This window comes from Peromyscus maniculatus, chromosome 6 (genome assembly GCF_049852395.1).
Source record: "Peromyscus maniculatus bairdii isolate BWxNUB_F1_BW_parent chromosome 6, HU_Pman_BW_mat_3.1, whole genome shotgun sequence".
Classification (NCBI taxonomy): Eukaryota; Metazoa; Chordata; class Mammalia; order Rodentia; family Cricetidae; genus Peromyscus; species Peromyscus maniculatus.
Genome location: NC_134857.1, coordinates 85,131,826 through 85,137,549, shown reverse-complemented (window position 1 = coordinate 85,137,549; position 5,724 = coordinate 85,131,826). Strand labels below are relative to the sequence as shown.

General features: G+C 45.7%; 1 pseudogene; it reads right to left on the bottom strand.

Annotated features, from left to right (window-relative positions):
* Positions 1 to 613: 613 nt before the first annotated feature.
* Positions 614 to 4,952, bottom strand: LOC102919198 (ATP synthase F(0) complex subunit C1, mitochondrial pseudogene; annotated as a pseudogene).
* Between the last annotated feature and the right edge of the window lie 772 nt (positions 4,953 to 5,724).

Genomic DNA, 5,724 nt, shown 5'->3' with positions numbered 1-5,724 from the left:
CAGGAACTGATGCAGAGGCCATGGAGGGGAGCTGTTTGTTCACTGGTTTGCTCCTCATGGCTTGCTCAGTCTGTTCTTCTAGAACCCAGGACTACCAGCCTAGGGGTGGTGTCACAGGGTTTCTATTGCTGTGAAGAGACACCATGACCACGGCAACTCTTATAAAGAAAAACATTTAATTGGGGTGGCTTACATTTTCAGAGGTTTAGTCCATTATCATCTTGGTGCAACTGGGTGACGTGCAGGCAGACATGGTGCTGGAGAGATAGCAGAGAGTATTACATCTTGTGCAGGCAGCAGGAAGTAGTCTGAGACACTAGGTGTGGCTTGAGCATGTAAGAGACCTGAAAGCCCACCCCTATGGTGACACACTTCCTCCAACAAGGTCACACCCACTCCAACAAAAGCCATAGCTCTTAATAGTGCTTCTCCCTTTGGGAGCCATTTGCTTTCAAACTACCACAGGTGGTACTACCAACAAAGGGCTGAGTCCTCCTCCATTGATCATTAATTGAGAAATGACTAACAGCTAGATCTCATGGAGGCATGTCCTCAACTGAGACTCCTCCTTCCTCTCTAATGACTCTAACTTGTGTCAAGTTGACACGTAAAATCAGCCAGAATACATGGTGAAGAGGATGGAGAAGGTGACCATCAAACAGAAGAGTCCCAGAGCTTCAGGCAGGGTGTGATAGTTTAAATGTAATTGACCCCCATAATCCCAATGGGCATGGCACCATTAGGAGATGTGTCTTTGTTAGAGTGGGTATGGCCTTGTTGGAGGAAATGTGTCACTGTGAGGGCTGGCTTTGAGGTTTCTTATGCTTAAGATACCACCCAGTGTCTCAGTTGACTTCCTGTTGCCTGCAAGATGTAGCACTCTCAGATCCAGTGCCACATCTGCCTGCATGCTGCCATGCTCTCTATCATGATGATAACAGATTGAACCTCTGAAACTGTAAGCAAGTCCCCTCAAATATTTTCTTTTGAAGAGTTGTTGTGGTCACAGCAATAAAAACCCTAAGATAGAAGTTGGTACCAGGAGTGGGGTATTGTGATAGGCCTGACCATGTGTTTGTTTGGAAGAATTAGGACTTTGGTACTTTGGGTTATGAAAGCAGTAGAATGTTTTAAGTATTGCTTAATGGTACATACTAGTAGGTGGATGGAAGACAGAGATGCTAAGAGTTATTTGAGCTGTCAGGGGCTCACTCAAGAGGTTTCAGAGGAGAGAATCTTAGTATGTTGCCTAGAGATCGTTCTTGTGATATTTTGATGAAGAAAGTGGTTGTCTTTTGCCCTTGTCCAAAAAGTCTGCCTGAGGCTGAAGTGAAGAGTTTTGGATTCATTTCACTGGCAAAAGAAATCTCAAATCAGCCGGGCGTTGGTGGCGCATGCCTTTAATCCCAGCACTCGGGAGGCAGAGGCAGGTGGATCTCTGTGAGTTCAAGGCCAGCCTGGTTTACAGAGTGAGTTCCAGGAAAGGCGCAAAGCTCCACAGAGAAACCCTGTCTCAAAAAACCAAAAAAAAAAAAAAGAAAAGAAAAGAAAAAAGAAATCTCAAATCAGCTTAGTATAGATTCTGTCATGTGGATATTAGTGGTAACTCTAATGAAGATTTATAATGAAAAGGAGCAAGCTGAGCAGGGTAAATTACAAAAAGTAAATTTTGAAGAGGAAAAAGAGCACCAGGGAGTGGAATGGAATTAAATCTTGTGTTCGAAGAGATAAATAGACTAAGAAATGAAATAATGGGAGTGGTGACTTCAGGGCAAGATCCCACCTAGCTAAGTTTCCAACTTGTGGAAAGAAACTAAAGAAAAGCTTAGAATCAGGTGTGGTGGGGCATACCTTTTATCCCAGCAGTGAGAAGGCAGAGGCTGGCAGATCTCGGAGTCTGAGGCCAACCTGGTCTTCAGAGCAAGTTTCAGGACAGCCAAGCTTAGGCAGTGAAAGACAGAAAGCTGATGAAGATGTAATTGAATGATAGGGCCATGTTCTAGCCCCAGAAAGCAGCAGAACTTGGCATCTTAGACCATGTGGTTCTGGGTTTAGAGTTAAGGATAGAGGAAAGGAGTTATGGAATAAAGCTGCTGAAGCCAAGCATGTGTCAGGAGTGCCCCTGAGTGGAGGCCTAGTAGAGAGGCCATTGTGTGAAGCTGTGAAGTTGAAGTCTGGGTTGCCTTGGAGAACCTAAGAGATGCCAGAGTCATGGGTTACCTGCTGAGGAGAGCTGCTAAAAGGGAGAGGAACCAACCCAAGAGAAAAAAGTGTGTTGCAGTCAACAAAGCTGAACAGAGTTGGCGATCTGAAGAGTGTTTTGACATCAGACACGACAATTCAGAGTTTGGAGTTTGCCCGGCTGGTTTTCACTCAGTATTTCCTCACTATACCCCCTTTCCCTATGTTTTGGAATGTTAATATATATCCTGTACCATTATATGTTGAAAGTATGTGATTTTTTTTATTTTATAGGGGATTACAGTTAAGAGATTTCATGATCTCAGAAGAGACTTTGAACTTTGGACTTTAAAACATTGTTGAGGCTATGGGGACTTTTGAAGTTGAACCAAATGAAGTTTGCATTATGGTATTGTTACAAGCTTATGGGGCCAGGGAGTGAAATGTGGTAGTTTGAATGTAATCAGCCTCCATAATCTCATAGGGAGTGGTATTATTAGGAGGTATGACTTTGTTTAGAGTGGGTATGTGTTGCGGGCCGCAGGAATATATCATAAGAACTCAGCTGGTTATGGCAAAGTCACTACCTGGAGGGATCATGGAATTCCTCCAGAGGAAGCCAAATCCCAAGGAGTTTTTGGTGTTACTTGGCTTGTTATATATCAGCTGTATTCTGTTATGAAAATCATGTGTGCCTTCATAGCTTTCCCAATTGACTTTTCCCTAAGAAGGACTAACAGTGTAGACTGAGCACTCTCTGGACATACACATTCCAGGTAATTTGGAGAACAGCCTCAGAGAAAGGCTTTCTCTGGAATCAGATATCTCCCTTGGCCACTTTCAAGGACTACAGGATACACCACCCAGGTGGACGCCCAACTTCCAAGGACTAACAAGTGATAGCAGCCCACGTACAAGTCTCCTGACTTACAGTAACTTCACAAGAGGACGCCGCCTAGGCCAGGTGGACACTAAGTAATAGTTTTACACAATTTAGCTTAGGCCCTTCTTTCTTACAGCCTTACTAACTTTATAGACCTCTAACTACTTACCTAACCACTTCTAGGAATATTTAGATAAACTTCTGTGCTAACAGCTATGCTCAGCCAGAACTCCCAGTTCAAACCTCCCTGTATCACCAGAGGCATCTAGCTGTACACAGGTTGCCTAGAGACTGAGCACACTTTCCCCCACCCTGCAGAAAAACGGCAGACAGCTTGGACAGATAGGAGCCACAGGAAAAAAGAAGACAGTTTTATTTTCTCCCATTGACCTAGCAACTTATAGATTTTTAACATCCTTTACCAAACACATTTAAGGTTATAGTTGTGCACGTAAGACCCCTCTTCTTAGATATTACCCATATTTAGCCTTTAGTTGATTCATTAGTCACTTCCCCTTTGGGTCACAAATGGTAATTAACAACTAGTGCCCTTCTTTGTAATTCTTATCAACCCTCCATTTGATCCTGATAGTGGACAATCACTGCCTGAGGAAGTTCAGGCTGAGTGTCCTGGGTGGAGGGGAGGATTGTGATTTTGGGGAGATATATAACTGTAAAGCAGAGGACAGGCCAGAGAAGAGAGAAGAAAATGGAAGAACGAGATGGGTAAGAACTGGAGAGGAACGAGCTGAGATGGGGAAGAACTAGATTGAAGAGCTAAAAGAGAGGACTAGAGGAACGAGATGGAAGATGAGGAAGAGACAGATGGGGAAGAACAAGATGTGAAAGAGTCAGATGAGAGAGAAGGAGACGGGAGAGAAGCTGATGGGGGAAAGAACTAGATAGATGAGAACCTAGAAGGGACAGAACTAGATGAAGGAAATAAGATAGAACATAGAGGGGACAGTAGATAAATATAGAGAGAAATCAGGCAAGAAAGGAGCTAGACATGAGAACAGAACTGAAGCTGTGTATAAAGGATGTTATGCCAGAGGAATTAAAGCGTATGGATCAAAGAACTCTGAGTGCGTAGACTGATTTACCGACCCTAGAGATTCTCTGCTGGTTGATAGAGCCTTCCGCGGACCCTGGGAGGGGACTATCGAGGGGCTGGACCCCCATAGTCCTCGTTAGGTATGGCCTTGTTGGAGGAAGTGTGTCACTGTGGGGGCGGGCTTTGAGGTTTCCTATGCTCAGGATACTGCCCAGTGTCTCAGTCAACTTCCTGTTGTCTGCAAGCTGTAGCACTCTCAGCTCCAGCACCACGTCTGCCTCCTCTACTGTCATGAGGAGTTGCTGTGGTCATAGTGTCTCTTCACAGCAATAAAAATCCTCACTAAGGCATAGGGCAAAACCCAGAATGCCATAGGAGAGGAGAGAGGTTGCTTGAGAGACGGGTTCCTGGCACAGCCAGTAACCAGACTATCAAACACTGCCCCAATGGCAGCCCCTGATCCAGCCACACCAACTGTGGCAGCCCCAGCACCAATAAACTTGGCTGCAATGTCAGTGTCCTGGGAAACAATAATGGTCTGCAATTCCCACCTGGCCACCTGGAGAGGGGAGCTGCTGCAGGGAGGCTGTTGAGATGGGGCTTCACATCTCCTCAGAAGGAAGGCAGACACAGGCCTGATCAGACCCCTGTGCAGGAGTGGATCAGAACTGGAGAAAGAAGCAGTCTTAGAGGTCTGTGGTTTTCAATCTCCTGGCTTTAGCTCTTGGTCTCTCATGCTGAAAGCCCATGAACTCTTGAGTATCAGACTTACAGGCTCTGCTTACAAACCTTGGGGCTTAGAGGTCTGGACCAGTAGCTCTCAACCTTCCTCATGCTGTGACCCTTTAACACAGTTCCTCATGTTGTGGTGACCCTCAACTGTAAAATTATTTTCATTACTACTTCATAACTAATTTTGATACAGTTATGGATCACAATGTAAATATTTGTGGGAGGGGGGAATAGAGATTTGCCAAAGGGGTTGTGAACTGCTGCTCTGTGTTAAGAGAGCCAGAGACTTATGGCCCTGAGAAAGAGAGGCTTGTGACTCCAGGCCCTGAGAGCGAGAGGCTTATTATTCCAAGTTTTCAAACTCAGCGTCAGTTCTAGGAGCTCAGGTCAGAGGTTTATTGCTCTGGGCCTTGCCAGCAGCCCAGCCCAGCCCTCAGCAGCTGCGGCTACAGCTCTGGGTGTCCAGGTTAGGAACCTCAGTTCTTAACTCTTGATAATTCTCAGGAGTCCAGGCACGGGGGCGCACAGCTCTTGTGTGAGGCTCTTCCTAGCCTGTCACCTTTATCTCAGCTTTCCAGTTCCCGTTCCTGGCTTCCCTCTGAAGCTCTTCAGCTTCCTCCACAGTGCTGCGGGGCGAACCTGTGCTACCATCCATAGCAACCTTTCTGTTCTTTGGACCACCAGCTTAATCCACTGTGTCCATGAATGATAAAGGCCCCTGACCTGACAAGACTGAGAAACGGCCTGCGTAAAAAGCTGGAAAAGAGGAACTGCACATGCACGCTCCGATTGTAAGTCTACCAGTCAGTCTTGAGTGTTTACTGTTTCCGTTGGTCAACAAATGTCACGCATGCAACAACCAGAAACATACGAG